The 14,200-nt window shown below is 32.9% G+C and overlaps 1 protein-coding gene across 1 annotated transcript in view; it reads left to right on the plus strand.

Moving 5' to 3' along the window:
* LOC113523461 (SH3 and multiple ankyrin repeat domains protein 3) overlaps window positions 1–14,200 on the plus strand; it is a 297,001-nt gene that overhangs the window by 81,514 nt on the left and 201,287 nt on the right. The gene's annotated exons all lie outside the window — the stretch shown is intronic.

The following is a 14,200-nucleotide window of genomic DNA, read 5'->3' on the forward strand; positions in this document are numbered from 1 at the left end:
TCGCCTATAGACATGAGCTGTACCATGGACATAACAGAGTATACTGTTTCGCCCATGATACCCCCATGCGTTGCCATTCCTGAGGACTCAGGTGTTATTCCTCTGTACCCAGTAAATTCACGCCATATATTTCAAACCGAAACACAGCCATGCAAACACAACTGCTTGACGGTTGAAACACGAATGGGACAGAGGTACCCAAGCAATCGACTTTTGTACAAAGTCTCCCTCTGGTAAAATACAATAAAAAAAATTATATTAATAAAAAAAATATAAAAAAATATCAAATATATGTAATTTACTATTTAGGTTGGAGAGGGGCATATGCTAATTTTTATTTTTAAAGCTTATTAATATTATAAATGTATGATTGTTTTTTTGTTTTTGACACTTTTTATTTCTCCTATTTTATGAAAACCTCGGTATGGAGTAACATATTAATATTTATTAATTTATTATACCACAAAAGCAACAAACAAACATACAGCCCGTCTGATGGAAAGCGGTCACTGTAGCCTATGAACGCCTGCAAAACTAGAGTTGTCACGTGCATGTTGCTGACCCTGAAGAAACCTTAAAATACCCTTTTTAATACTCCCAAACTGTAGTCTCTAGGAATATACCTTTATAGTTATTTTTAGTATAAATACTTAGCTGTATACAATAAATTCGAAATAACAATTCTAATATTGCATCTAAGATGTAAATTCCCTAAGATCCAATAGGAGCAAACGAGTCAGATGGGGCGCACTGTAGCACTGTATGCGGTCTCTGGGTAGCGGCTAAATCAGCCGGCGTTTATTACTGCCACGTCCACTAAATCATACCACGCGATTCTCACAGTGAGTGCTGTGGAGTGTACACTGCATAATTTGCGGTGGAATGACGTTCCTATGTTGGTATATTTGTATTTACGCATCTGTTACACAAAACGCTTATTACAGACTCCGTCCGTTATAGAATTGTATGGATAAGTCACGAATTTAAAAAAAAAATATATTTGATAAGTAATATTGATGCGTAAGCACTGGTGATGATAATAGGGGATGGGCAGCAGCGTCTCTCTTAAAAACATCTCCAAAGCCTAACTGCAGTTGCCAATACGCTTGCCAAGTGTGGCAACTATTGCTAAATCTCCCCTAGAGAAAGGTTTATGTTCAGCAGTGGACAACTGTTAACTAACAGCTGATACAATGATGATGAAGCATCGTAGATCACTCTGAAGAAGACTCCCGAATGAATTTTTGTAACCGATATTTAATTCAAATACAAGTTCAAAGAAAACAAATTTAACATCTTAGTTATTATTTAGCATTTATAAATGGGTAATACTGGGTTTCATCACGATGAAACCCAGGAACTAAGTATATAGTTACAAGATACTTAAATTTATATTCTCATTAGAGTAGACAAAAAATTAGAGGTGGTGATACATATTATATATAGTTACAATATCGAATAACTATATATTGAGCAATATGATATTTATTTATTAGATATTCATTAGATATCTACATATTACGAGTATCTGAACTTGTAATGGTGATCTATATCATTTCTATAAATGGGTGATAATTTTTTTTTTCATTAACATTTCAGAAAACCCAATATAGAGATGTGGGACCGACAATGGTAATATAAAATGGATAATGATGTAAATCTAGATATTAGGATATATAGTAACGATATCTTAAATCTATATATTAAAATCCAGTGTGATTTGATATCATCTATAATTAATATTACTATGACTACAAACAATAGATACTTATATTCGTATATACCATAATATTTTTTTTATCTATTCTACTTACAAGATATCACGTAGGACTTTTTGGCGCTCACCCAAATATAGTTTATGATTTGCTGTGTTGATTTATTAGAATTATTATCAGAGACCTATTTCTTGTTATGTTCCATGGAGGCAATTTAAATGTGTATATTTATAAATGGAAAACATTTGAATTTTTTTTACTAATGAAGCGTCCCACGATTGATCACGAACTCACCTAATGGAATGCGATGATGTAAACATTAATTAATACTTCATATTAATGTATTATTTACCAGAAGGAAACTTTGTACAAAAGTCAATTGCTTGGGTACCTCTGTCCCATTCGTGTTTACCGTACCGTAAAGCAGTTGTGTTTGAATGGCTGTGTTTCGGTTTGAAGGGTGGAATATGGCGCGAATTTACTGGGTACAGAGGAATAACATCTGAGTCCTCAGGAATGGCAACGCATGGGGGGTATCATGGGCGAAACAGTATACTCTGTTATGTCCAGGGTACTGCTCATGTCTATAGGCGACGGTTACCACTTACCATCATGTAGGCCGTCAGCTTGTTTGCCATTTTATGTTGTATAAAAAAAACTTATCCCGGTCAGCGAATACCCAGATCGCACGTACGAAGTCACATATAAAAGCTGGTAATTAATAATTGTACCTCGCCTTTACGTGACTTGAAATCTAACCGACATAAAAAAAAAGATTAAATTTCTGATTAACCCGCTGATGGAAAATTTCGTTGACAAATACAATTAACCTAAATGATGGCGTTTGGCTTATTCTCTGCGTTGTTCAACAATCAAGTTCGACAAAATGTGAACATGTCGAATGTTACGTTAAACTATTATAATATTATTATTTAGATGAAAAGGATGGTTAGTAATGCTGACTACCAGCCCCTTTGCTAGGAATATATCCTGTCAGGTCGACCTCCATGTGATGAGGGCGAGGGATGGGCAGCAGCGTCCCTTTTAAACCATGTCCACTGCTGAAAATAGTTCTTCTCCATAAGGGGTGTTTTGCCAGTAGTTGCCACGCTTGGCAACCGCAGTCAGGCTTTTGGTGATGTTTTTTGGTGATGAGAGAGATGCTGCAGCTCATCTCTCGACCATTAGTTCTACTTGTAGAAAGGAAGGGGTGATCCATTTTATGCCGAGACCTACACAGCGATTTATCCATTACAAACAAAAAAACAATCAAATCTTTCCTCTTTATAATATTAGTATACATAAATGAAAGTAAGTTTGTTAATTCGTTACCTCTTTTAGTATACACGTCCTATTTGCGATGAAGAAGGACATATACTTTTTAAATCAATAAAAAAAAAATACAACCGAATCGTGAATCTCTTTTTTGAAGCACATTTGTCCCCTAATTTGTATAATGTTGGAAATTTCCATCATAACATTGAATGCCCAAAAATTATATAAAAGAACAAGTACACTTTAAGTTGATCGTGTCTGAACACCTTTTTTATGTCCATTGCAGAAAAAAAAACATAGATGTCAAATTTATTTTTTTAACCATTTTTCCTTTAATCTTAAACATGAATTATATCACCTTGATTTATTTCACCAATAAAAAAAATCATGCAAAGAAGGGTTAATTGTTTAGTGTCTGATATATGTATGTTATATGGACTTAACAAAAATAACTAGGGCTACGCGTCCGTTGAACCTTTACCCATTACATATTTATTAAAGTGTTCCTCCTCAAGGAGCACCGTCCGCCACAGTATGTCGCTGGAAGTAAATGGGATATAAATAATAATAGGCTATTTGCATATAAGCGGAGGTCAACTCACGCCGCGACCTTGCCCTTGTGGACCTACGACAATGGCTTTACTATTAAAATTATGTCATTCGATTAATTCTAAAATGTAAATAGAATATTTGTTTATGTCTACATTACATATGTGAAGTCCTACAAGTAAAATTATTTAAAAGAACACTTTTTTTAATAGATTTTCGATTCCATTATTTCACGCAATTTTTTTATTCTATTTTTGTTTTCTTTTTTCCTGTTTATTTTTTCTTTTCTTATTATTTTTATTTTTACAACAGAACAAAAATAATCTTCATTTCAATAGGCTTGTTTACAATCTCTTTTAAATCGTCGTTTTTAATGATTCTACTGCTGGGTACAAAATGTTATCTGCTAAGTTGAATCTTTTCAATTTATTTATGTACAAATCATTTTACGTTACTGTAACTATAGGTGATTAACAATTTTATTTCTTTTTTATCAGAATACTAACAACTTACTCTGTTTTTATTTTAAAATAAGACATATACATGTTATGTACTCGCTTTCTACAAATGAAAGAAAAATTAAATTCGATTTTCGAATTTGACCATTTCAAACAAGAAAATAAAAAAAAATATTTTTGTAATATTCAGATTTCTCTTCTGCTCTTCCACTTACTTTTATTTGTACTTATAAATACAGATACTCCTTTATAATTTTTTATAAATATTGTATGGGTTATGTTTACATAAAATACATGATCATGTGAATTCAAGGATAAAGAATTACCTTTTATTTATTTGCTTGAATAAGTAACAAAACAAAAAAAAATACAATCCATATTCTATTCTGCCACAATGTAGGCATGCCAACATTAAAACACATATCATTTATACTTATTCGTGTGAACAAAGCCGCAGGATACAGCTAGTAGGTAGGTTATAAATAGCACAACAGCACAGAAGCGAACGGAAATCTCTTTTTGTTTATTGTAATTTTGCTCGTGGTATATTTAATATCGCCACTGAACAAACGTATGATCGTGTTTGTATTTAATGTATACAATATATAATATACAAAAGTATATAAAGAAATAATCTATCTATATATCTTTCCAGGTAAGCGCTTCGAAGTTGGCAAACTGAGGATTTAAAGCGACAGAATAAGTAACATTTACTTATTAATTTTTATAAAGAAATTCTGACTACTTTATCCATCTACATATATATACTTATACATACATATATCATCATCGTCATATCAGCCCTAAACCATCCACTGCTGAACATAATCCTCCCCCTTGGGGGGTTTTGCCAGTAGTTGTTTACCCTACTAATATAATAATGAGAAATTTTGTAACGATGGGCGGGTGGATTTTTGTTACTCTTTCACGCAAAAACTACTGAACGGATTTGAAAGAAATTTGGTACATACATAGGTTATATCCTTACTTAGCACATAGAAAATTTTATGTTCTGATTTACGCGGACGAAACCGCGGAATATAGCTAGTTGTAAATAAATAAAAAAATAACTAAAAGAGCAAATACACATATATACATAAATAAGAAAACATTGAGGTTGATTCCGAAATGTTTCTTTGAACCTATCTTTTAACCTAATATTTATTTTGATAATTTCACGAAAGAACAATTTATTAGCCGTCATAAATAAAATTTATATTTTGGCTTATCTGTCAGAAATTTAATTCGTAATGACCCTTAGAATAAAGATTTCCCCGTGATTCCAAATTTTAATTTTAATTTTAGAAACAGGACAAGAGAATCGATTCCATTATTGCACCAAACCAAAGATTGCTCTCAGCAATAAGACCGCCTTACTGTACTTATACAATTGTATCGTTATGTTTGTAAATTGTCTTGTTGATTTCCTATATTGTATAATGCAAATAAAGTATACTCATTCATTCATTCATTCAAACCTTTTCTAAAATATTATTTGATGTGTTGTTTTTGACAGACGGCTCAAGTTTTTCTTGGAACTCAGAATCTAAATTTGGTAGCAGCGTTTGAGTCACTTCATACTTAAAGTAATGCACTCGCTGCCTCTATTTAAATATATATCTACGAATGTACCGTCCAGCCGAGTAGACTACTGAGAATCCGTGTACGAAGCTTTATTTAGAAATTTAATACCTACTTAATATTTATCAACCTCATCCCTTTCATTAGTCATGAACATATTTTGCCTTAAGATGACTTCACTCTAAACTAACTTCTAATTTTAAATGACGACATATATAATCACAGAGATGCTATATACATATATAAATTAACTTTCTTTATAATATTTTTCTTATAATATATATTATATTTTTCTTTATAATACTTAGAATGACAAATAACCTGATGACTCACCTGATGAAAAGTCGTAGATTCCTTAATAAAAAAAAAAAAAGGATTAATGATTATCCTAAAAAATTTATAATTGAAATGATAATATAGTTGAAAGGTACCTACTTACAAAAACTACTGCTATTTTTCAACATTTTATTATAAATTGTTGTCTCACGATCAAACATTACGATAGCAATTATTATTTTGTCATGCCTATATTTATATCACAAATATTAACAAACATACAAGCGGAAGTAAATTAAAAAAATTTCGATGGCCATTTGACAACCCTAAAAAACTTTTGGCCTAATATTCAAACTACGCGGATGAAATTACGAACTCGCGGACAATAGCTTTTACGATAATGTACAAAGCACGTCAAAAATTAGAAATATCCCCACATGCGTACACCATTGTTCTAACGAAAGCGGCCTCTGGTGGCGCATTCAAACACCACCAACACCTCACCAAATGACTGGTGATTAATTAACGCCCAGCTCATTACCGGCACAAGGCTTTCATCCGAACACAGTGCCGCCGTTTAGCGCCATAAAGTCCATTGCGTTGATCACGTCAAGTCATCGTCGTTATAGAGGCAGGCACGTGATCATTAGGGCTGTACAAATCATCATTTTTTTACTGAATTTTTATTAGAACTAACAGTGAGATATATTCACTAATCAGGATATAATGTTTATGCTGTTATCCATCCCATATAGTACATGCATACCAAATTTAATTTGTTAAATCATTAAGGCATTAAAACAAAATTACTTGCATATTTAACCCTTCTTTATATAATAGTGGAAATTTTCATCATAACATTGGATGCCCAAAAATTATATAAAAGAACAAGTTCACTTTAAGTTGATCGTGTCTGGATACCTTTTTAATGTATATTGCAAAAAAACAAAACATAGCTGTCAAATTTATTTTTTTAACCATTTTTCCTTTAATTTTGAACATGAATTATATCACCTTGATTTATTTCACCAATAAAAAAAAATCATGCAAAGAAGGATTAAGTATAAGATTATTAAGGATATCACTTGTGGAAATTTATCGGCACATATTCTCGCATGGCGATAGTGTGTAAATCAAGGATGGCCAAACCCAGGCCCGTGGGCCACACAATGGCCTACCAAGGCATTACAATTTGCCCACCAGCGCGTTGAACGGTCAGCCGGCCGAAACTGTATTAAAAAATTGGAAACTTTTTTTCAAAGTAAATACTTATTGTATATATTACGACGTGACTTGGTGCCGCCATAGATTTAAAAAATTTACCCACCTATAAAATGTATTAGCCAGCCTTGATGTAGGTAGTATTTTGTTTTATATTCTAATGTTTCTCTTTAGATACTTCGACTTGATGTCTACATCCAAAACTTTCTCAATTCATAATTTAGTAAAAATGACAAATTATGAATCGGCGATCCATATCTAAATTTGCACAGTTAAAATTATATAACTATTTTAATATAAATAGACATAATGCTTTCAGTATTAAGTCCGCCTTATACACACTCATACACTAATGAATAAATAAATAAAATAATGAAACTGCTTTTTAATAATTTGTGAATAAAATATAAGAACCATCCACATAATAAACATTTTGTTTTTTTTTTTTTAATAATAAATCACCATTCGCATTGTGTTAAGCTGAACTTCCAAATTACGACATATTTAGGATGTCATTAGTAAAAAAGTAATACGGAAATATAAATACTTGTTAAGATCACTGATATAGGTAGGAAGTAGTTACCATAGTGATATGATAGGGGAAAATATAATAGAAAAACATTATTACGACCAATTCCAATAATAAGGTAACATACGCCTCGCGGGCGTAAATATGTTTAATAATAAATAAATAAATAAATCTTTATTTTCAGGTGTATACCTATAGTTTACAGTTACATTATTAATTATACAAACTGTTATTATTATTTTTAAAATACACATTAATTACAAAATACTAATTTAAATTATTTCATTATAAAATCTTTTGTCGTCAGGTACCAGCATGCAGTGAGGAATACAGTCTTTACAATATGATTATTTATTGTTATTAATCTTTCATGAAATTTTGCCTTACATTTACGTAAAATAGCAAAAAAATCATTAACCCTGTTCTCTGCAAACGTGCCAGACGCACTACACCGCCATGGCAAGTTGAGCATCGCTCGGAATATAAAAAAAAAAAAATATTTATTCAGTTACATTCACATCAATTATAATATTGACAACCCTAAGCTGTCGATGCCTGTTCGGAAACAAAATACATTTATTACTTATTGATCAAAATTAATGGATTAATAACATAATTAACTAATCAGTATAATGCAAAAATGATACCTTTAAATAGGTACCTACCTTAATAAACGAAGGAGAATATTCTAGAATCCTCGCTCGCTCGCCGTGTGTGCCCCCGTATGGAATGAGCCCCCCTACCTTTCCCGTGGGTATAGTAAGAGGCGACTGAGGGCGAGGGATGGGCAGCAGCGTCCCTTTTAAAACATCCGCAAAGGCCTAACTGCGGTTGTTAACCCGCGTGCCAAGCGTGGCAACTATATGCTAAACTCCCCTTATGGGGAAGGCTTATGTCCAGCAATGGATAGTTACGGGTGAAATAAGAACAATATAATGCCGCAGTTACGATGAAATTGTAACAGACAGACGTTTCAAAATTATAATGTTTGAACAACTGTTTTTAGTTTACAATTTACGGTTTAATAATTAGAAGACGTGTATGAATGTAAATTTATTTCAGTAAATAGTATCTGATCGTCACCGTAACGGGCGTTATATATATGCGACTTGTATGAAAGTGAATGAACGTATAATAACAATATTTATAGTGAATTTTTTAAATACTTATGACAAAATATTATGTATGCGCTTATAAAGTAGGTTTTTCTAGTTTTTTTTTTTTTTGATGGATGAAAATGGTATGGTAACCCCGCCTGCGCTAACAGGATACGCTGGCAGAGCACCAGTGAAGGTTGATAGATAAGAATGAAAACAGACCAGTTAGCCCATCATGATGAATTCACCGGGAATCAACCATGATAGTTTCCAGGGGGAACCGCGAGGAGGTCGACCTGGTTGGGTATATTGCTAGCAATGGGAATCTTAGTCTCCATTACTAACAATCCCTTTCCCCCCATATACTTAATTTGCAAGCAATAGAGCACATTATATGAACAATTTTCTAGTCGAGCAAATTAATTAATGTTTTATCAATTTAATTTTATTAAAGACAGGAATTTTATCTTATTATTATTTATTTACGCACTACGCAACTAAGATAGTAACTACCTAACCGCCATTTTATCTTAGGTTTATCAAACAATTTAATAGGACATATATTCAACAATTTTATTACTCGTTGCCTATCTAAACTATTTGTAGTCGGTATTATTAGATTATCATATTTTATAAACTAATCTTCTGATCTATCGAAATTGACAAATAATATAGATTATGGCCTAATAAGTTTAGATAAATTCTGTGTACGAAATAGTCGTATAAAACTAACACGAACTTCAAAACTCTATCTAATATATAAGCAATTAGGGTACAAAGATAAATGTAATTCATTTATCAAATTGTAGACAATTATATTCATAATTATAATAACAATTGTGCATTATTTAATAATAAATTTAATCTTGTGCCCAAGTCTTTACGCGATTTTCAAAAGGCGATTTCTATAATGTTTTTCAAGGATTTATATCTGTCTGTCAATTTGCAAGTTGAAGTGGCAATGGGCTGGTTACATAGCTCGAAGAACCGACAACCGATGGGGAAGAAAGGTTCTTGAGTTCTTGAGCGACAGCGTATGGGCAAATGCAATGTTAATGAGATGAGATGTAGGTGGCTCGGGACCGTTGTTTATGGCAGTCTATGGGGGAGGCTTATGTCCAGCAGTGAACGAATAATGGCTGAAATGATGATGATAATAATGTTTTTCAAAGAACTTTCTTCCATGCACAGCTACGCTTTGGAATCAATTTCCCAATATTTATTATTTATATATCCCAGTATTTCCGACCCAACATTCTTAGCTTAAAAAAAAGAAAGGACAGCCGCGGTAGTCATTTACCATCAGGTGAGATGCATTACTGTTTGTTATAAAAAAAGGGACTTTTTTCTCAAATGGCCTGCGCTTTTTACGTGTAAGCTACCGACCTCTTTACCAAGACTGAAATAATTTAGATTTCTTTGCGAAATCGATAGGACATTAGGATAATCCATATTCTTATGGTGTTGATGCAATTTTGTCTACATGCTAATTTTGGCACCATTAAAGTTTTTTTTTAAAACAACCTTAAGTTTTTAATCATCTATTGCACATCAAACAAATATCATCTAGAGAAGACTGTTTCTGTTCTAAAGTGTGAATGTTTTTTTTTCAAATATACTGTAATCAAAATGTTAAAGGTTCTTGATCTGGTACGATGGGTTCGTTACAAGACGTTAAATACGAATACATCAATTAAGAAGTCGGTGAGGATGAAAACAAGTCAGTTAACTCATCGTAATGAATTACGTTGTTATATTGCTAGCATGTAGGGGGCGTTAGACTTCATTACAGATAATTGTTTTTCTCCATCTTATGAGAGATGTCACGGGTAGAAATTATTAAATTTGGCATACGTATAGTATTTGGCTTGGAAATGGATTGGGACTTTTATCTGGGTCAATCAATATTCCCGTCACGTGGACGAAATCGTGGGAAAGTTTAATAATCAGTCATTATCATATTATATATATATATATATATATATATATATATATATATATATATATATATATATATATCATCATCGTCATATCAGCTTTTACCTCCACTGCTGAACATAAACCTCCCCCTTGGGGGGTTTTGCCAGTAGTTGTCTCGCTTGACAGGGTTGTAATCCCTTCTTAGGGTGGTATATGGCGTGAATTTACTGGGTACAGAGGAATAACACCAGAGTCCTCAGGAATGACAACGCATGGGGGGTATCATGGGCTAAATAGTATACTCTGTTATGTCCATGGTACTGCTCATGTCTATAGAGCGACGATTACCACTTTACATCAGGTGGGCCGTCAGCTTGTTTGCCATTCTAAGTTGTATAAAAAAAAATACTATTATTATTATTACCTTTCCTATATCTCATTACTACCCGCAACGCCTTCCGTGTAATTTTTTTTAATGGGTTGAAAATGGCATGGTATATGGCACCAGTGAGAGGTGATAGATGAGGATGAAAAGGCAGGTTAGTTGGCCCTTCCTGACTTATGAGACCGACCCGATAGGGTATATTGATAATAATGGGGATTAACCTCCCCATTACTAACAATCCCTCCCCTCCCTTCTGTGTAATTAGGATTGAGCGGGATAAAGAGTACCCTATGTCCACCTCCATCTAGAATATTAGGTACATGTATACTATAGTATATTTATTACGATTGATTGAGCAATTAAAGCGCCAAGAACTAACAAACAACCTCTTTTTTACATTTATAATGTAAGAAAGAATTAATCCAGTCTCAATATTCTAATACTTATTTTAATTTAAATTAAAATACACATTGTGAACTCACAACGTTGAATACAAATGGGAGACATGTAAATAATGAAATTCAAATTATAAATTAACATATATTAATTAGAAGAAATAATTTATACAATAATAATTAAATACAGAATTTTTATTTTGTAAGTGCTTAACGAATCGAGTAATAAATAATACTAATAGTAATTACATACTTTTATCTCGGGATTTTGTTGCGGGATCGATACATACTCATACTGACTTACCGATCAATGATAATTGAAACTACAAATACAAAATAACCTAACTATACTCCATTTCTATACAAATAAGTTTGTGGCAAAAACAATTATTTTGTTTTCGAAATTAAACTGCTGAACTGATTTTGATAAAATTTTTTGGGAACCAATATGTAAGTACACGCTTTAGAGTCATGGGATAACAAACAGAAAAAAAGATAATTAATTGAGTACCTCCTTCTTTTTGAAGTCGCTTGAAAAATGGCCTAGATCCATCTCAAAAATTATGTTTTTACTAGTGAAATGTGGCCTATTAAGATTCTTAAAAATCATGTTTTTACTAAATTCTAACAAAAACGGCGCCAAGAGATGAGTCACTTTTAATATTAGTATTCTACACACTACACCGGTGTTTCCCAACGTTGGGCCCACGCCCCATAGAAGGGTAATTTGACAGTTAAGGGAGGGGGGGGGCAATTAAAAAATTTACTCGCAGCGATTTTAACCCTCTTGCTCCGGACCATTTAAATGCAATGCTACGGGTAGATATCGGTGCCAAATTTAACAAAAAAATTAAAATGAAAAAAATACTGGAAATATTTATAAGGTATAATTTCGTTTGACATTACCAAAATATCAACTGGGCGATTAGAGTATTCAAGTAAACTTTGTCGGGAAAAATTATGTATGGGGGCATAAAAGTTTAAGATGTTCAAATGGGGCATGGCACAGAAAAGGTTGGGAAACACTGCACTACACACTCTAGCTATGTTTAAGAAACTTCAAAGCCAACTAAGATTAAGTCAACGTACATTATGGATATTAGTGTCTATTCTATTTTAATCTTGGATGTTTACGAGAGGATTTTCGTCGCGTAACGATAGTGAAAAGTGACAATTTATACTTGTTAACTCAGTTTATACATTGCTTGCTAGCTTAACCTTAGAAATACATTACACTATGATAATAATACTAAACAAAAATAAAGTATTTCGTATTATTTTAAGAGAGTGTTCTGTTAATGAACAAAAACATTATTTTTTTCTTTTTTTCCTACTCTATCTTGACCATTAGACACGTAGTGATAGTGTTGTAGGATCAAAATTTATTAATCCTTTTTCGAATCTCATTTCTCTCTTTCTTCCTTAAAATAATAGATACTAATTATTTCTATTTAATACTCTATATAGAAACATTAAGTATACTTGTGACTTCATTTACCTAAATCAATTTACCCACGACTTTTGAATGAACAATGATTATTTTTCACAACAGAAATGTACCAGAGGGAGACTTTGTACAAAAGTCGTTTGCTTGGGTACCTCTGTCCCATTCGTGTTTCAATCGTAAAGCAGTTGTGTTTGCATGGCTGTGTTTCGGTTTTGGATATGGCGTGAATTTACAGGGTACAGAGGAATTGAGTCCTCAGGAATGGCAACGCATGGGGGTATCATGGGCAAAACAGAATATTCTGTTATGTCCATGGTACTGCTCATGTCTATAGGCGACGGTTACCACTTTCCATCAGGTGGGCCGTTAGCTTGTTTGCCATTCCAAGTTGTATAAAAAAAAAATATTAAAAAAATCCTTTGAGATAAAAAAGAATTTTCCAACCCTGTAGTTGGTTCATAAAAAATGACGATTGAAAAGTGCTTGTAAACAAGTCTATTTGATCTTTTTTTATAACACAGGGGAAAACTAGCATATGGCTCACCTGACGGTAAGTGACTATCTCCGCTTATGAGCACCCACAACACCAGAGGCATTGCAGGTGTGCTGCCGACCTTTGAAAAAGGAATACACCCTTTTCTTAAATGTTATGCTGCCGGCTTTTTAATCTTTTTTATCTATTTGAATAAAGATTATTTAGATTTGAAATTATTAGATAATTACCAATAATTAACTTCGTTACTTCAGTAGTTTAGTCATAAACAGCTAAAGAAAAAAGCAATACTTTTATCTATCTGAATTGTTTGCAGGACATTTCATTTGATACATTTGTAACAACTACAAGTTGTTTTTCGAATTTACAGCTTCCTGAGCTCTCTGATTGTACGCTCTCGTCTTCCAATCGGTCTTTGTTTATTTGTCATTTTATCACCGTAAACGCTGTAATATTGTTTTGTAGCTAGTTCAGTATACAAAGTAAAAACTATCTGGAGTTTTCTTATAGCCTAAAATTTTGCCGTAATACTTTTTAATTAATTAGTTTATATGAAAGATGAGTGAAAATATAATACAATGCACCCAGATTGCCTGCTTTCAGTTATCCGCAAACTAGGAATACCATATCAGCCGTTAACCGTCTATTGCTTAACATAAGCTATCCCCATATGGGGAGGTGTTGCCAATAGTTGCCACGCTTGGCATTTGGTTTGGCAACAGTTAGTGACTTTAGTGACGTTTTAAAATGGATCCTTCTAATCATCTTTCGACCATTAAGTTCCCTAAGTCGCCTCTTAAGACATCCACGAGAAAGGAAGAAGTGGCCCATTCTATGCTGGGACCACATGACTAACGCT

The sequence above is a fragment of the Galleria mellonella genome, unplaced genomic scaffold (assembly GCF_026898425.1).
Source record: "Galleria mellonella isolate WM207_F2 unplaced genomic scaffold, CSIRO_AGI_GalMel_v1 utg300, whole genome shotgun sequence".
Classification (NCBI taxonomy): domain Eukaryota; kingdom Metazoa; phylum Arthropoda; class Insecta; order Lepidoptera; family Pyralidae; genus Galleria; species Galleria mellonella.